The sequence below is a fragment of the Eptatretus burgeri genome, chromosome 4 (assembly GCF_056783735.1).
Source record: "Eptatretus burgeri isolate ZD-2024b chromosome 4, Ebu_testis_v1, whole genome shotgun sequence".
In the NCBI taxonomy this organism is placed as follows: Eukaryota; Metazoa; Chordata; class Myxini; order Myxiniformes; family Myxinidae; genus Eptatretus; species Eptatretus burgeri.
In genome coordinates this window covers 45013423-45033546 of record NC_140964.1, presented here as the reverse complement: position 1 = coordinate 45033546, position 20124 = coordinate 45013423, and the positions used below count along the sequence as shown (strand labels likewise).

Here is a 20124-nt window from a genome sequence, read left to right as displayed (position 1 = left end):
AATGGACAAATGAACTTTTTTAAATTGTTGATATTGTCGGTACAGTTCCTTGGACTTTCAAATTATGTGATTTAAAGGGGGAAGAGATTTTAGGTTCATTTTATTCACAGGAATTACAAAACATAAAGATAAATGGGGGAAATTTTTTTGACTCCGCCCCTTTTTCACTCCACCCACACAAGCCACATCCACACAAACCCCACTCACAAAAGCCACATCCACACAAGCCCCACTCACAAAAGCCACATCCACACAAGCCCCACTCACAAAAGCCACATCCACACAAACCCCACTCACAAAAGCCACATCCACACAAGCCCCACTCACAAAAGCCACATCCACGCAAACCCCACCGACATAAGCCACATCCACGCAAACCCCACCCACATAAGCCACATCCACATCCATCATATCCACATAATTAGTGATTAGTTTAGTAGTTCCCACACACAACATGTTTATTTAATTAAAAAATTGCTCCACCCACACAAGCCACATCCACACAAGCTCCACCCACACAAGCCCCACCAACACAAGCCACATCCACGCAAACCCCACCCACACAAGCTCCACCCACCCACACAAGCCCCACCCACCCACACAAGCCCCACCCCCCTGTGCACCCGCACCTTTGACCCACCACCCCCCTCATCCCACCCCCCACCTTTCCCCACACGGTGAGGGGAGGGGAGAGGGATGAGGGGGGAGGTGGGTCGTTGGGGGAGCGCACCTACCCCAAACCCCCACCCCCTCCCCTTTACATCTCCTTTATTCTTTTCTTGTAATTCAAAATCAGAAAATTATAAGGAAAGCATTTATAATTAAACAAAAGTAATAACATTGAACAAAATCTTCTTTCGCAGCAGTCTGATGGTTTGTTTGATTTTGAAACTCGATCAACATATTCTGTTCAAAACAAAGAGTGAAGAACAATTAGGGTATATAAAGATGATTATATTATGATATTAATAAAATAATAAATATAACATTTACCTCTGGAAGATAGTGTCATGTCAGATTCCTCCAGAAGATTAAGTTGTGTGTTTGGTTCATCCAGACAGGTGTTTAAACTGAAAAATAAAAATATTATAATGAGTCAAATGCACACACACACACACACACACACACACACACACACACACACACACACACACACACACACACACACACACACACACACACACACACACACACACACACACACACACATACACAAATGCACACACACACACACATCGGTAGAGATAAAGACAGAGGGAGAGAGAGACAAAGACATAAAGACACACAGAGGGATAATTTCTCACCTTTGACTCGACTCATTCAAGGTCAGAGGATGTGAGAGAATTTTTTCCCAGCCAACAAAAATGTCATTCAGTTCTCTTCTGAACGATCGAATGTCTTCAAGGAAATCATTCATTTTTAGCCACTCATCGTGTAATTCAAAGGCCTCATGTTATAGATCAGTTATCAACAATATTCTTATTGGGGACAACCTGTTAGAAAAAGACAATAATTATTGGTTGTATAGTGATTTAATTCTGTATAAAACAACAAAAAATGAATTGGGTTCAGCATCTCACCTGTCATCTTGTGAAAACGATTGATCCGCAAGGTTGGAGAAATTGTCTGCACAATCCATTTTCAAAACAAAACATACGAAGCCCGAGCATACGAAGCAATAAATAGCCTCCTGTTGATGACGTAATGGGAGATTACACAACAATGGGTTTTTCAGGGTGTGTCCCATATAGGAAATGACTTTGGAATATTTTTGGCTCGGTTCGGGCGAGGCAACTTGGCTGACTCCAGACTGACTCATTTTAACATGAAAAAGAAACAGCTTGCTTTGACTGATTTTGAGAAAACAAGTTTAAAAGCTGTTTTTTCTTGCTTTTAGCTAAACTTTGTTCTGTTAGTGTTCTGATGATTTAAGATATAACCATGAGAGACATGGGCAAAGAATAATTCCTCATTTTCACAGCACGACTGTGCTCTTAAAGGCACTTCCCCAATTTACAGAACCAAAGGAGGGATAGTGAACTTCACTTTCTTTCGTACTTGAAGAGATAAAGTGAATATACTCGATGGAAATAAATGTTTTCGGAAAATTAAGTTATTCCCGAAAGTAGAACATCGACAAATATTCGCTGGTTCGCTCTTTGAGTGGAATGAAAATATAAAAGGACTGTGATTATGTTGGAGGGAAGAAGTGCTTTAATCAGTTAGTCTCAATCTTTCAGTCTCAATTTTACATTTGCTTGTATGGGAGGGAAGGGGATAGGTGGGGAGAAAATCAGTCTCCTATTTTGGGCTTTTGGGACTTGAGTCAGAAAGTTTTTCCCTTTTTCCCCATTCATTTGAATGGGTGTCCAAAAAACCCATTTATCATCCACTGCTGAGGAGTTTGCGAACAGTCTGAGTAGTACGGGCATTTTAGCAGAAATATTTGGTCAACCTCCCACAAATTGCAAAAAAAGCAAACTCAACAGATTTTGATTCCTGGATATGTCCTCAGTTAGAGAAAAAAAGTCCTAAGGGATCCTCCGGGGGGGGGGGGGGGAGGGGAAGTCCCGAAATCATGGAAATCCAATATGGCCACCACCTGGCTTTGGGGAAAATGAGAAAATTGTAAAGATTGATATTTTAATATGTAAATATATGTTTTTCTGTATTCTAATTGCTTCTCGTTATGGTCAGTATATTGATATACAAGAATGATTTTTTAAAAAGTGAAATGTATTGAGGGTAAAATAAAAAATTATAGCGTTTTTGTCCAGAAATGTCAATTTTTTGTCCCGAAAAATTTTTTTTTTCCTGATACTGATTTTGGCTCCTGGACAAAAAAAAAGAAACGTTGAAGACACAAGATGAAATCAAGTCTATGGCAATACAATATAATTATGTAAATCATTGAAACATGACAAAATTCACAATTCCACTCAGGACAATCACATCTGCCTGACAAAGGTTTCCAAATGAAAATGAAAATTCGCATTAAACTCAGAAACCACATCCATTATAAACTTACTATACATGTTGAGAAAAATTAAGCGTATTAAAGTTAGAACTCGACAATGTCATCATCATCCTCATCATTGTCACATGGAGTGTTTGTGCAGCCAGAGTCCCTGTAGTTTCCACAAGTTGGAGTGCACTCACTGTTGTGCTTCTTGCATGTGCATCTCATGGTGATACATTCAGCTTGGCAGTTGCACCTAATGACACGTAACATCTTTTCAGGAGCTGGAGCTATTGATGTCTGAAGTGGCACAAAACCCACGTCACACTTCTGCCAACCCCAGTCTGTGGAAGAAGTATGCAAGTCTGACGTCTTGAAACGAATCAAAGACCACGTTCAGAAGCATGCTGAGTCTGCAAAGATATCTTCTTTTTTTTGTATACCTTGGTCGAGGCTCGTATGAGAGCTAACACATAACTCACAGCAAGTGAGGATGGGACGGGGAACATGGCGAAGAGAAGATGGACATTTCGGGGACTTTCAGGAAGGAAAGCAGGAGAAATGAAGGAAGTGGGCTTGGGTGGATTATCGGGGGTAGAAAAGATCGAGGATTTGGATGGGGGAAGATAAGAGGTGGTGGTGAACAGCTGTTTTGAAAGCCTGGAGGGAAGAATGGGAAAGAATAGAGTGAGGAAGTTTATTCCAAAGGCGGGAAAAAAGAGGAATGAAAGAGTGAAGATGAGCAGTGATTCGTGATTTTGGTAGTTTTACCAGAAGGGGGTTGTTGGCGGACCTTGAGCGCCCTGTGGAAATGTGGTGGGGACAAATCGCAGAGAGAGCAGGGGGGGGCAAGGCTGGAGAGGAGTCGGTAGAAGACAGAAAGACCACCGACCAACCTGCGGTGATCGAGTGAGAGGCCCAAAGACTCAGCTTCATTGCGGGAGATGCCGATGATCTTAAATGCCCTGGTTTCGACAGCGTGAAGCCGAGAAAGTTGGGAGGCAGGAGCACCAGCCCAGAGGGGAGAGCAGTACTCCATCAGGCTACGGACAAAAGCTTTGTAAGTGGTCAGGAGCTCAAGAGGGCCGAGGAAGGACTTAGCACGACGGAGGATTCCCAGACGGCGACTGGCTTTTGAGGCGAGGTTGGAAATGTGACTTTCCCAGGAAAGGTCATGGCAGATAGTGAGACCTAGAAGCTTGAAAGAAAAGACTTCTTCCAGAGGATTGTTGAGAAAGTGGATGGGGGGGGGGGGTTGTAAACGGTCCTTTCGAAGAGACATAGTGAGAGTGTGAGATTTGTCTGGATTGAAAGACATGTTCCACGTGTTGGACCAGTTTGTGATTTTATCCAGATCTGCAGTGAGCGAAGAAGCTGCTGCTTGCCAGTCTGAGGGATGACAGATGGTACGGCAGAGGGTGGAGTCGTTGGCAAAGAGAAATAGAGGATTTTCCAGAGAGTCCGAGAGATCATTGAACTTCAGCGCTCTGGGTTCAGTATATGGACATGCTGGACATTCTCCGTAAATACATCCGGGCAGAGCGCACTGGGAACTGGGCACTACATCTACAGGCCATCCACGAAATGCTGCCTTACCTGGCAGCCTCGGGCCACAACCTGAATGCCAAATCTGCGTTGGTGTATCTGCAGCAGATGTCCAACCTCAAAACTGAACATCCCAATGTCCAACAACGTTTTGATGAGGGGTTTCATGTGGTTCGACGAAGTGATCGCCTGTGGGCAGGTCTTTCATCTGACCTGATCATCGAACAAGTTCTTATGAGAAGTTTGAAGATCAGCGGGGGGCTCACACGAGGGCAAGGAATGACAGCAACAACGGCTGGTATGGCTACTATCAATGCCTGCCTGTGTAGAAATAAACCAGGCAATGCAGGAGCTCACAGGTGTGAACTACAACACTGGAGAGCAGAAGAAGGACATAACCAAGGCAAGACAATCTCGTGACTGGAAGGACACACTATCAGCTCTTCAGTATTTACAGGAACGGAATCCGTTCAGTAGAGATCCACGTCTGAGGAACATTGCCACTGGAGTTCATGCACACCCCACCGTCAACTTCGATACAGCACATGCTGTAGGAGTCAAAATATTGAAATCTATGGATGGGAAAACACCTGCCGAGTACACATTTAAGAGGAAAGACCAAGTTGTCACCCTCGGCATGAAGTCATCTGTCAAGATTAATGGAGAGAAAGTTCAGGTTGACCCACAACTCCTCTTCCAGAGACTGATCACTGTTGCACAGACAGCAGAAGAACTGGAGTCGGCCTTCAAATATGAACTGTGCAGCTATCCACCAACCCTCTTTGATTCCTCTCTTCAGCTCCGAGAAGCACACAAGCCAGTCTTTTTGGATCCAATGTCCCAGCCGATATTCCCAATAATGGCCAACAGTACGTTTTGGATGGCGGGGCACTTGTTCAACGCATTCCATGGTCTCGTGGATCTACATGCAGACATATGCCACCAGTACACTGATTATGTAACGAAGAAGTACGGAGATGCCATAGTCGTGCTTGATAGTTATGAGAGTACCAACACGAAGGACATGACACACCTGAGACGGTCTAAAGGGAATGCTGGCACTACTGTGACATTTACAGCTGACATGCGTCTCACAATGAAGGAACAGTTTCTTGCCAATAGGCAGAATAAACAGCAATTCATTTTTATGTTGAGTGAAGAGCTTCAGAAGAAGAACTGTGAGACACACCATGCCTTAGGGGATGCTGATCTCCTGATTGTACTGAAGGCCGTGCAGTCTGCTACTGTCACCAACACTGTGTTAGTTGGTGATGACACAGACTTCCTCGTCCTCCTATGCTACCATGCAAGCTTAGAATCCCATGACCTCTTCTTTTGTCCCGAGCCAAAGAAGAACACGAAGAAGCCTCGCATCTGGAACATCAAGGCAACAAAGAAAATGATTGGTACAGACATATGCAAGCACATACTGTTTCTACATGCAGTTCTTGAGTGCAACACGACATCTCGTCTTCATGAGATTGGAAAGGGAGCTTCCCTCAAAAAGTTCAAAGCAAACAACACATTCCGTGAGCAGGCCAAGGTTTTTGATACATATCCAGCTTCCGTATGTGATGTGGCAGATGCAGGAGAAAAAACATTGGTGATAATCTACAACGGAAAGTCAACTGACGCCCTGGACACCCTCCGGTATCAGCGGGACTGGGACAAGGTGGCTTCGAGCTCCTCTCACGTGCAACCACAGACGCTACCACCAACATCAGAAGCAGCAAGTATCACAGCCTGCGCGTGTATCTGCAAGTCCAAGAATGGAAGGGATGTGCAGATGAACTTCTTCCGACAGACTGGGGTTGGCTGAAGTGTGACGAGGGTTTTGTGCCACTTCAGACATCAATAGCTCCAGCTCCTGAAAAGATGTTACGTGTCATTAGGTGCAACTGCCAGGCTGAATGTAGCACCATGAGATGCACATGCAAGAAGCACAACATTGAGTGCACTCCAGCTTGTGGAAACTGCAGGGGCTCTGGCTGCACAAACACTCCATGTGACAATGATGAGGATGATGACAACATTGTCGAGTTCTAACTTTAATACGCTTGATTTTTCTCAACATGTATAGTAAGTTTATAATGGATGTAGCTTCTGAGTTTAATGCGAATTTTCATTTTCATTTCGAAACCTTCGGCAGGCAGATGTGATTGCCCCGAGTGGAATTGTGAATTTTGTCATGTTTCAATGATTTGCACAATTATATTGTATTGCCATCGACTTGATTTCATCTTGTGTCCTCAACATTTCATTTTTTTGGTCCAGGAGCCAAAATCAGTATCAGGAAAAAAAAAATTTTCGGGACACAAAATTGACATTTTTGGACAAAAAAGCTATAATTTTTTTTTATTTTACCCTCAATACATTTCACTTTTTAATAATTATTCTTGTATATCAATATACTGACCATAACTAGAAACAATTAGAATGCAGAAAAACATATATTTACATATTAAAATATCAATCTTCACAATTTTCTCATTTTCCCCGAAGCCGGGTGGCGGCCATATTGGATTTCCATGATTTCAGGACTTTCCCCCCGGAGGATCCCATAGGACTTTTTTCTGTCACTGAGGACATATCCAGGAATCAAAATCTGTTGAGTTTGCTTTTGTTGCAATTTGTGGGAGGTCATCCGACATTTTGACTGTACTGCAGGGGAGATTTGGAGGGTCTGGGTCCTTTGGGGGATCCTCAAGAGTTGTGGAGTGCCTTCAAGATGACCATCCTTGGTGTTGCCTGTAGATGCCTTGGAACTTACCGTAGTGCGAAGAAGAAGTTTGTCTCTCAAGGGACACTGGATACCATTGACCAGAGTCGCAGGGCCAGGCTGAATGGCAGAGCTGAACCACTGACTGACTGACTGATATTAAGATCGTTGCCTTCTGTGTGACATAGAAAGCTGAAATTTTGTGTGCTGATGATGAACATCCAAGCTAATACACCAGAAAAAAATCACAGAACTGCCAGGACGCATCCGTAAATGAAAATATAAAGAAATGAAAAATCAAATGCGGTTGAACGACCTGAGAATGGGGAAGCACGGTTCGTATGCATATTGCTGGACCCATCAATTTATGGGGGATACATTCCTTTATAGAAAATGCCGCGAATGTAAAAATTTGTTTTTCTTTAACATGGTCGAGGCTCATGGAAGAGCGATGACACAGAAAAAAAATCAGGGCACATCATCTTGCTCTTGAGCCGTCTCACCTTACACTATCTAAGTCCTCCCTGCACCAAAAAATAGACCATTGGTCTTTCATCCAGTCCATTTCATGTTTTACTCCCTTGATCTGCATCCTTTGTCCTGTGACCAACATTATGTAACCCTTATTAGTGGAATTAGATGTTATTAGTAGTGCATGTTATATTGATGTTTCTGGGTGAAGTTTGACCCCGATCTATAAATATGGTGCATGCAGGAAGGAGAAGATGTACCGCAAACTTTGACCACTTGCGGAAGAGGTTTATTTCTATTTAAATTTCCGGTAATTGTTTTGTATTTATTCTTACTATGTGTACTTGAATATAACTGTCAATAATCAAAAAGGCTTCGGCATTATAGACCGATAATAAAAAAATATTCTACAAAAAAAAAAAGAACCATTGTTTTTCAAAATAAAAAAAATTAAAAATGTCTAAAATACTCACTGGCAGTGAGGAACCTCTGACAGTTTGTTGAAGATCTATTCAGTCATCTCTGAGAAAAATGGTGACACACAATCACACACGGCTCTCTTATCGTAGAGTGTACTCGCAAATACAACTCATCGCTTCTTGATGGGAGTAATAAAGGTGGGGAGTAAGGAGGAGGAGGAGGAGGAGGAGGAGGAGGAGGAGGAGAGAGAACGGAGAGAGGAGGGAGGGGAGGGAGAGAGGAGGGATGGGGAGGGAGAGGAGGGATGAGGAGGGAGAGGATGGAGAGAGGAGGGATGGGGAGTGAGGAGGGAAGCGGGAGAGAGGACAGGTGGGGGAGCGAGGAGAGGTGGGGGAGCGAGGAGGGGTGGGGGAAGGGAAGGCAGCGTGAAGGGAGGGAAAATAAGTGTGAGGGGAGGGGAAGACAGTGTGAGGGGAGGGCAAGGGAAGACAGAGTGGGGGGAGGGTCCGTCCGGATATAACCACCGTCTGGACATATCTGGAGACAACCAATGTCCAGAAATAACCACCGTCCAGACACGTATGGAAATAACCACCACCCGGACACATGCGGAGATAACTACTGTTCAGATATGTGTGGGGATAACCACCGTCCAGACAAGTTCGGAGACAGAAAGACAGTGAGAGGTTTGGGAGGATGCTGCACTGTATCAAGAGGGGGTGGAGCGAGGATGAGACAATGAGAGAGAAGTGTTTAGGTAGTGGGGGTAGGGGAGTTATCAGATAATATGTTATGCTTTATGAATAACACACACACACACACACACACACACACACACACACACACACACACACACACACACACACACACACACACACACACACACACACACACACACACACACACAATTGTGTGGCAGGTGGAAAAAAAATTGGCTCTGTCATTGAGAAAATACGTTTTTTACAGCGAATGGCTTGGAAATCAGGTGTTATCAAATGTATTTAGTTTTGAAAGTTAAGAGAAACCATATAACCTTTGTAAAGCACACCAGGTCATATAAAACTAGAATGGGCATTTGGTAGAGCGCATACCTTCGCCTCCGCTACTTTTTTGTTCTTGGCATGAGAGTGGGGGGAACAGAACAGTGAACATTTTGGTATTGGTTTCATGCAAATCGGTTTTGATTTGACCGTGTTATGACAAAAACCGCATATTTTGAAAGGTCGTGACCCCACTGACCTTTGACCCCCAACCGCTAACAAGGGTAATGACATAATTGTGTCATGTCGCCCATCACAAGATTGGGCAATGAATTCTGAACATTTTGGCATCGGTTGCATGCCAGTTAGATCAAAATTGACCGCGCTATGGTAAAAATACGAATTTGACCTTTCCGTGACCTTGACCTTGACCTTTGACCACATCGCTCCCAAAATCTAATCAAATGTTCCTTGGATAATAACCCATCATCCCACCAAATTTCAAGCGATTTGGTTTAATACTTTCTGAGTTATGCGAATAACAAACAAACACACACACATATTCACAAATAAATAAATAAATAAATACACAGCGACCAATACATAACCTTTCGCAGAATGCGAAGGTAATAACCAATTGCTTTAGAAACAGTCAAGTAGACAAAGGAAAACATGATCACTCATACGCTGCTGAGGTTAAAAGTTAAAACTTCCAAGATACAGGATAAAACTTTGCCACCACAGCACACACATAACCAAGCATGCGGGCGCGCGCACACACACACACACACACACACACACACACACACACACACACACACACACACACACACACACACACACACACACACACACCAGTGGAGCATCTCTGAATTACAGATGCAAACATACCCATACATTTACCTCTATCTTGTAGCAACTGCCAAATGTACATCCCGATTGCATCACGAAATGTACTGCCATCCACTGTATGGCGCGCAGCAAGTGGTTTAAGCACTCAAATTATATGGTTGGAAAGCAATAGCTATGTCCAAATGTCCAAATTATGTCTGACTTCGACAAATGAACACTTTTTAAGCAGTTGGAACTGCTGCTAAGTTTGATTCTGGAGCTTAAACTTTGTAATTCTGTTTACTTTAAGAGATTCTCTCCGTTATGGCATGTGCAGAAATGAAATAAAGCCACAAATGCTAGCGTCTCCTGACATTTATAAGCATTGCAATGTTGCCAGTGATTTGTAGCTGAAATTAATGGGCATACAATAATATGAGTGATGAAAGTGGAAAAAAAGTATTGCTCATGAATCATCGCGGCCTGTTCCAAGTCAAGGCATGGTTGAGCTGGTCAAAAAAACATAGCGGCTTCAGACCCCAGCGAGGTAAACCAGGATACACCTTAATACCCCAGAGAGAGAGAGGGAGAGAGGGAGAGAGAGAGAGAGAGAGAGAGAGAGAGAGAGAGAGAGAGAGAGAGAGAGAGAGAGAGAGAGAGAGAGAGAGAGAGAGAGAGAGAGAGAGAGAGAGAGAGAGAGAGAGAGAGAGAGAGAGAGAGAGAGAGAGAGAGAGAGAGAGAGAGAGAGAGAGAGAGAGAGAGAGAGGCAGGCAGAGAGAGAGAGAGAGAGAGAGAGAGAGAGAGAGAGAGAGAGAGAGAGAGAGAGAGAGAGAGAGAGAGAGAGAGAGAGAGAGAGAGAGAGAGAGAGAGAGAGAGAGAGAGAGAGATGGCTAAGGATGTACCTGATAAAGGAAATAATTAAATAAGGCTGTTTATCTTCAAAAGGGTTGTCTTAATTAACTCAAACACCCAATTTCCCCTGATGTACTTCCTTGGAGTTTCTTAGTATGCATGCAGTTTCAGGCTGCTTGGTTTCATGGTTTTGGAGTTATGGAGAATACACACGCACACACACACACACACACACGCGCGCACACAGACACACACACACACACACACACACACACACACACACACACACACACACACACACACACACCCACACACACACACACACGCCCCCACACACACACACACACACACACACACACACACACACACACACACACACACACACACACACACACACATTTCTTAGTATAGATACAAGTGAATAAAAAAAAATATGCTTAATAAAAAAATGTAGGGATGAAAAACTACAGTCTAAAAAAGGTTTTAAACAAGATAGGGATGATGTTGGCTGAGAGAGTAGCTAACTGTATTGCCGTCACATAACAATCCCAACATCACTGACTCCAGACTATTGTCGAGCTAAAAGTATTAGAAGCTCCTCTATTTCATTTCAGGGAGTTCTTGCAACTTTATTTGTCTTTCCTACTTTCTTTTTTATGACGTTCGACTAACCAATCACAAATGCAGATAATTATAGAATGCTGTTATTGGAGATGGGCATGCAGTTTGTGAGAAGTTGATGTTTATGTTCTGGTATCACAGAACATTCCAGTTGGGCTGCTAATTTGTGGAGTCTCAGTGTGTGGTTACACTACAAGAGTAAGCAAGTACTGTTGTAAGTAAGTGGAGTGTTTGTGGAAGCTTGAAGCAGTAATTTTTGAAGTGTAAAGGAGGCAGTGATGTAGGGATTGTTATGTGACGGCAATATTGTTCGCTAATTCAACATCATCCCTATCTTGTTTAAAACCTTTTTTAAACTGGAGTTTATCATCCCTACATTGCTATATTTATTTCGCATAAATCTTTTATTCACTTGGTTCTGAAATTTTTTTTATCATGTTGAATGAACAGAATGGTATGGTACTCAGAGGATACCCAATATTGGAGCAAAAGTGCCAAGAGATCTTGTCAGCAATGTCAAATACTGTATCTCTTCCTGCATGTCTTGCGATATCGTGATGTGCCGACAAAGTGAATCTGCTGCCGAGACACCGTGACTCGAGGAGGTTCTTCATCATGTGGTTCGCTTTTACCTTGATACTGTGACTGGAGAAGGGTTTGTGATCACGCGTATCCTGTGTGAAGTGCTGATACCTCACTATTATTTTATTTTCATAAATACAACACTGAAAAATAAGGGATTTCCCAAGGCATGGTATTTCTGCTGATATTATTTGATGTCGATACATACCACACTGAGGTAAATGTATATCGGCCTGCTGCATAAAGCTGATTGACAGTCGCATAGTCCCACCCATCCGTTGGATCCCTGCCAATTTTAGCCCCCATTAGACTGAGTCTAAATCGGGGGTGCATGGATTTGGTCTCAATTTTCGCGTTAGTGCGTGCACGCGTGCGTTCGCAATCATATATCAGACATGTATGGACCAATTTTATTCGGACTTGGTACAAAGACAACACATGATGGTATACATATGCATTATGCACGTCATTTTTTTTTTGATATCAGATTCAAGATGGCTGACTGGCGGCCATTTTAGTTGTCAAAAACCTGATGTTGAACACGTCTTCAACCAATTCTCAAACACGCATCGTCCGATTTTGTTCAAACGTGGCACAAGCACAGTGCATGATGGCGAACACGTGTCCCTCACTTTATTTTGTTATCTGATCAAAGATGGCTGACTGGTAGACTGGCAGCCATTTTAATTGTACATAAATATGGTATCCCTTTAACTCCATATAGAAAAATTACTAAAACAACGGGGCTCTGACATTTTACGTCTTTTTTACTTGTTTTACAAAGGAATATAGTTTTGCATAAGTTTCGTAGAAGGAATCCTTTCAAGCTTTGAATATTACAACACCAAAGGATGATGCATGAGGGAAAACTCTGTCGGATGGTACCAGAATCATCATTCCTCTTTTTTCCCGCCTTTGGAATAAACTACCACACTCTCTTCAATCCCATTCTTCCTGCTAGGCCTTCAAAACAGCTGTTCACCACCACCTATCTTCTCACATCCAAAACCTCAATCTTTTCTACCCCCGTTAATCCACCCCAAACCCATATCCTTCAAATTCCCCGCTTTCCTTCCTCAAAGTCCGTTTCATGTCCATCTTGTAGACCCCGTGTTCCCCACCCCATCCTTGTGCCTTCCACAGATCTAACGTCTCTGTTCCCCAATGTTTTGCTCATCCCACTCCCGCCCCTCTTGTATCATGCCCTCCTTGCTGTGCGTTGTGTGTTCGCTCTCATACGAGCCTCGACAATGCATATAAAAAATAAAAGGAATCATTGTAATTGATAGAGGCAGCTCGGAACTATGCCGTCTGAAGAATATTAATATTATTATTATTATTATTATTATTATGAATGAGAAAATGAATTCCCTGGTTTGTCCGATCTCTTTTTTTTATTTTGCCATGGTCTGCAGAAGTGAAAAGTGATCCCTGCCTTCATAATCAGCTGAACAAACCAAGTCGGTTCTCATATGTAGCCGACGTGACTTTATGGAGAAGGTCCTCCAACTTTCGTTCTGTATGTAGCAGATGGGACCGGCAATTCTTTTTCCACGCCATCCCTACATAAAGAGTACTGGTTTACTTTCTGACAACATGGTGGGAATTATTAAATAAAGTTTGAAGAAGTAGAAGACGTTTTGATTACAAATATACATCCATACATAACAGTATACATTTGCTCCATTATAATAAGATATGGGGTGTTTTACATGTGAACAAGGTGTATTAACTGTGAACAGAGCATTTTAAAATATCCGTGATCGTTATGTCTGACTGAGTAGAATAAAAATTAATAATCCGAAGAATGTCTTCTATTTTTTTTTTCCTTTCATCCCAAACCAGCACACTCCTTCCAAGAGGTCATTACCAAAGACCAATTACCGAAGAGCATTGTGCAATGGTCGCATGGATTTTCATAAAATCACACTAGCCTTGTTGAGATAAACCATTTATGAAAATAAAAAGGTTTAAAATATCCAAATATTATGACAAAGGTATACACACACACACACACACGTTTACTTTAGATCGTAGTGCTGTGTAGCACATAGATCGTAGTGCTGTGTGTTTGGGTGGGGGGGGGGGCATTGCCCCAATGAGTAAACTCACATACTGTCCTTTGGAGAAAACTTTAAGCCGGCTGTCACGTTAGCTAGCATTTGCATGTGGAGTTAAATATCCAACAACATATTTTGAAAAGAGTTAGCCATTGAGTGTGAGTGCCCTGGCTGAATTCTAATTTCCTTCCATGACCGTTTTGGGGGTATTGGGAGGGGGGAATTGAGGGAGATGAAGGGAGTGGAGGGGTGGCACTGCATCTGCAGCATAGGTAGACGTCCTTCCAGGAATGATGCAATCCACTCACCATGTGCTGCACATATGACAAGGAGGAGAAGAAGCTTGTATTAAATTGTATCTGCAAATAAGTATGGGATGAATGAGCAGCAGAATTCACAAGGGAACACAATATTGATGTACCAGCTGTGCCGATTAAGTGCGTTATTTTTATCGTTAAAGCCACACTGCAAAAAGATTAGACAGCTTGAAGATAAAAAAAACCACTTGGATATAATATTCGCAATTGCCTCTCATTCTGTCATCATTTGGATGTGCAAATAAATTGCACACAAGGGTGTGAGTTTTTTTTTGTGGTTTTTTTTTCATAAATGGCCAACAGATTGAAAGAAGGAAGGCACAGGATTTTATCTAAACAGTGTTTACCGTCTATCTGGCTGATTGACGATGGACATGACGGTCTAACACTGGTGTGGATATCAGCTTCTGCAGACCCACGTGACAATGTATACTCTCCCTTTTGTGTGATGGTCAAGGGTAAATGCCCTGTGGAGATCTATCTGCTCCTCGCCCTCTCTCAAACCCCCTAGTTTTGCTTCATTGTATAAACCCTAATCTCAAAAATACTAACATTTGTTATCATGAGCCTTTATCTTTCTACATCATACATGCACATGCACACATATGTCATTTTTAATACTTAATCAGAACATTCATAAATATTCCACAACAAATTTCGGGTGATGTAAAATTCCTTCTCTCAAACGGCTTTGAAATTCTGCATACAGTATATTGTATGCAGAACGACAGAATATTTTTTGACCTCCCCCAACCTCCTGGAGCCCCCTTTCTCCCATCTCCACCCATTCCCAATCTCTTTCCTCCATTTCTCCTGAACTCAAATTTTCTCTCCTCTCTGTCCGTTATCAATTTTTATTTCCTCATTTAACAGCCTGAACCCCATCCGAACCATGCACGTATAAAATAGACGGTCCCTTAAATAATATATTAATACAATTACACGTTGCTGGGTTTTCTATTAGCCTTTGCAGACACTTATTTATCAATCACTCTCACATGTTTCAATGGACTGCTTTATTCTTTTCCTTGCCATACATGGCTATCATAAAATGAATTCATTGTCATCCATTGTTTCGGCATCAGAGAATGCAAAGAATGCTTAAATCACAGGAAATGATTAAAGACATCTGAAATAAATGATCAAAAGGTGTTTGAAGGTTGATACTAATTCCTATGCGGAAGCCTACAATGATCATTTCATCAATCTAGTCACTTCCTGATCATATGGAAACTTAAGAATCCAGCAGAAAACAAAGTTTTCCTCAGGACAGATGAGATGGCAAGGCTCATGGAAGAAGCTGAATGACAGAGAACTGGGGTTAACACCACGACAAAGAAACAGAGAACACCTGGACCCGGGTACCTGAGGAGAAGCAAGCACAACTATGTTGGATGGAAAAGACCATTCAGTGGTGGACCTCGTGAGATGGCTACTAATCGCCATTTTGAAGGACTGCTGCGGCTGGACTTGTTTGAAGCTCAAGAATATCTGAGGACATCATTGCAATATGATAAGCCAAGCAGCCTGCCTTTCATGAGTACGGTTTGCAAAATCCTAACGTAGGCCTCCATCCAATTCCGGCACAAATCATCACATTAGTGGAAATAGGATTACGTCAAGTTTGATTCTGCGTCAGTTGTGCATGTATGATTGGTTTTTATTCAATTTAAGTTTCCTGCCTGTTTTCTCCATATATGCTAAATCAAACTGCTTATAATCCATCCCTTATGCACCTGTTTCTCTCTGTCTCACTGTCAGCGCATTGACCTCTCAACCTCCATCGTCCTGAACTCCAACATTTTTTTTTGTTGGAATGAAGTTAAGAGAAAGCTTGAAGCGACCATTTTGACGATGGGTCAATTTGAATCATTTTGATTTAATCACTTGATACGATGTGGCTTCTCAACCTGATCACCACTCCCAAACTTCAGACCTCCAGCCGCACACTTCACAAAGCAATGACAAGCATCTTCTGTTATTATTACAAGAGAGTAAACACACCGATGTGTTTTCAATAACCCTTGAAAAGTATGTCTCTTGTCAGTTCAACAAGTGATAGCTTTCTCACGTGTCCCTGGAGGCAGGTCCTCCATTTTCCTGACAGCTGGCAGTCAAAAGGCCCCATCAGGCCAAGGAATCAAAACCCACTCCCCTGGAATTCAGGGAGAGTGTTTTGTCCTGACATTCGTTTTGAGCCCGAGCTGGGTTCGAAGCTAAACCATATGTTTCAGGAAAATGAAGAGTGGAGAGTGGTGCTTTTTTGTATGCATAGTCGAGGCGAGTGGAAGAGAAAGTACACCGAATAGATCAAGATGTAACAGGACAAAAGGAAACAGTAGAGAGAGGGGGGAAACACCAACAGCAGAGTTAAAGGCCAAGATCGTGAGAGACTTGGATAAACAATGTGTGTGAGGAGGAATGATGAGCAGGAAAGGACAAGATGGATACAGAAGAAAACTCTCAGGAGGGAAAAACTGGAAGTTTGGAAGGAGGAGGACTTGGGGTGGGATTGGGGTGGGTGGTGGGGGCGTTAAAAAATTATCATGGTTTTGGATTGGGGATGATCTGAGATGGTGGTGAAGGTAACTCAATGCACACAAACACCTTTCGAGGATATCTGTGGATCAGTGCTAACCATACAAATGATCATATAGTAAGGGTTTAACCAGAGATTCATTTTCAATATAAAATTAAGCCATCCAACCAAGATATATGGCAGCTCAGAGGTACAGTAGTGGTACTTGCTATTGAGCCGTCTCACCTAACACTATGTAAGCCCTCCCTGCACCCAAAAATCGACCATTTGTCTTTCATCCAGTCCATTTCATGTTTGACTCCCTTGATCTACACCCTTTGTCCTGTGTCCAACATTATGTAACCCTTCCTATCCGATACGCATTTGACACTTGAAATTTGATTCAGTCACTTTGATCTTTTGCCATTAATCCTTTGATATTGGATTCATACCAAGCACTATTATTCTCCTTAAACCCACATTCCCTCTTTTGCTCCAACGGAGGGTTAAAGCCCAAACCATCAGCTTCTCCTTGCTTCCCATGGCTGTTAACCTACCTCGATCAACGTTCTGCCAATTTCATCCATTGTCCTCCATGAAGATTGCATCGGATAAGCAATTCAGCCATTCAGTGCTTGCCAATGTCAGCAGTGATGGCTCACAGTGCTTCCCAAGCCTTAGATCACTTTTTACAACCGGATGAAGATCCAACAAACTCTGATGTTGGTGAAAGGGGTTTCACATGGTCAACCCATATTTCACAATTCAGAAAAAAAAAACATTAAAAAAAGAATATAAAAAAAAAATGTCACCCCCAAAAAAACAATCAAGGTAGGAATGACACCATAGTCTTTTACAGATTGTCAAAACAACATATTTTGACATTTTTGTCGAAGGTGACTGTGTGGCAATAGTAACGATATTGCATGAAGATAGTGATGTGGGAGTTGTAAATGTGTAATTATCGTTGGTGTAAATGTGTATTATATCTGTTGTGGACTGGTAGGAAGGCCGAGAGGTACACACACTCGCTTCTAAGCTGTCGTGCCTGGGTTTGAATCCTGACCAAGCTATAATCTGTCATTGCGGTATTTCACAGGCAGGGTGGTTCATCAGTCTGTGTGCGGTCCCTCAGGTGGACGTTAAACTGGGCATCCCGTCTGTCAGCATCCATTGGTAAACATTAAAGATCCCACGGTGTCCTTCTTAAAGAGTAGGCGAGCTATCACCGGCAGCACCATGGACAAATGACAGATTCCTTTATATTTCTAACAATCAGCGGCACAGGCACACCCTCATGAGGCTACCTTGCAGCATTGTGCTGCGGATGAAAAAAGAAGAAATTTGTTGTGGGACTGAGATGGAAAAATGTCAAAATTATGTCGTTATGGAAATCCGGAAAAGGATTGTGGTGTCATTCCGACCTTGTTTAGTTGTCTTTTGGGATTCCATCATGACGCGTTAGTTCAATTTTTAAAGGTTTCTTTCTGACTTGTTTTGGGTTTTTTTTCTAGGGGAGGGGGGGGGTAGAAATAATGGATGGTTAAAAAGTAGTATCATGCGGGGTAAATTATGGTTCAATTGACATGTAGAAATCATGTTTGAAGTACCTTGGTTCATGTATGTATTATACAGCATGCATTCCAATTAAAATGTGCAGGAAATAATATTACTTGTACAGATGACACTGCAGGTCTGTGTGGACGGATGTAATATGCTGTTGCATCAGAATTACATTGTAATAAATATGCAGTGGCGAGCAATGTATAAAATATATAAAGGAAGGATGTCACACAATAAGTATTGTGTTAAACCCTGCAGTAGATGCAAAACCGTAATGTTCAGAACGTCTGCTCTGAGTCTGGGAGGTCAGCGGTTTGAACCCGGACCGAGTTATACCAAAGACTTTAAAAATGGCACCACGAGTTTGTAATAATAGAGCAAGCTTTGATGGGTCGAATGGCCTCCTCCTGCATTGGGGCCCTTGTAAGAATGTAAGGGAACATATGAGGCGCCGCGAAGAGGAGTGATGCAAGGGCCACATCGGCCATTTTGGAGTTAATGCCATATAGCACTATTTTAACCCTTCCCCTATCATCCGAGCCTATCATCATCATATCATTAAAAAATGTCGCTTGCATCACTCCTCCTCGCCGGGCCTCATACATTATAAACACCGTATGCCCTGCAGTCTCAGCAGATGTCTCTCATTCTGTAAAGTTCTCATCTGCTCCAGCCTGATCGACGAGGCTTCAGTAGCCGAGCTACGTGTATTGGCACATAACAGCTAAACGTTTTGGCCAAACAGCTCTGTATATTCCTGACCATTTTCCTTTTTTTAATAAAGCATACTACAGTTGCCTTGCAATCCACGGCAGACTTTATTACTGAAGATTTCCCAGTCTGAGTATGCGTAAATGATGCGCAACGGCTTGTGTTGTTGGATTGTGGTTGTTGTTTTTTTTGTTTCATTTATGTTTTCATTTGTTGTTTTTTTCCTTACGGTGTGAGTGCAATACCCCATAGACAATGTTGCTTCCTGACCTTAGAATCATAGCAATCACTTCAGCCATTATTGTGCTTGGTTGGCTGAAGAAAGAAAGAAAGAAAGAAAGAAAGAAAGAAGTACAACATGGCGGTTTAGCAATCTTCCGATTTGGTACTTTAGCGATGTCTTCCGGCATTTTTATCAGTGTTGATCGTTACACAAATGCTCGAGAATGAAAGGTATGGCTTTCAAGGATTATGACTTCACCCGAGACTAGCTCTTCAGCGTATCATTTTATACACATTCGATGGGGCGCCAATTGTTTCCCATGACATCCCTCCAAATAGAGGACTACCGTACTCAATGACACACACACACACACACACACACACACACACACACACACACACACACACACACACACACACACACACACACACACACACACACACACACACACACAAACACACACAGCATAATTAATGTGAGCTGCTGCCTTTTTTTCAGGATTACGGTTATAATTAGCATGGGAGGCTGCCCGAGAAGCTGTCTTTTTCTTTGAGTCAGCCCTATACTTGGCATCGGAGGCTGCATTCTTTCTTTTTTGGTTTTGAATATAATTCTGCTTATTCTGAGTCGTTGTTTTCATCATAAGTTACACATACTGCTGTACTTTGCAATTCGCATTGTCTTGCGATCCATGTTTAAATTCATGGCAGACTTTATTACTGCAGAGAACATTGGAGCAGAGTTTCTCAGTT

The 20124-nt window shown here is 42.4% G+C and overlaps 1 protein-coding gene and 1 long non-coding RNA gene across 8 annotated transcripts in view; both read right to left on the bottom strand.

The window, feature by feature from the left end:
* The window catches only part of LOC147027941 (voltage-gated delayed rectifier potassium channel KCNH8-like), a 603764-nt gene that overhangs the window by 170276 nt on the left and 413364 nt on the right, over positions 1 to 20124 (bottom strand). The window lies entirely within an intron of this gene.
* Positions 13144 to 20124, bottom strand: part of LOC147027942 (uncharacterized) — a 15128-nt gene continuing 8147 nt past the window's right edge. Inside the window, exons 2-3 of the long non-coding RNA XR_015057338.1 lie at positions 14349 to 14399; positions 13144 to 13542 (exon numbers count right to left, since the gene is read on the bottom strand). This is a non-coding gene — a long non-coding RNA (uncharacterized LOC147027942). The remainder of the gene's footprint in view (positions 13543 to 14348; positions 14400 to 20124) is intronic.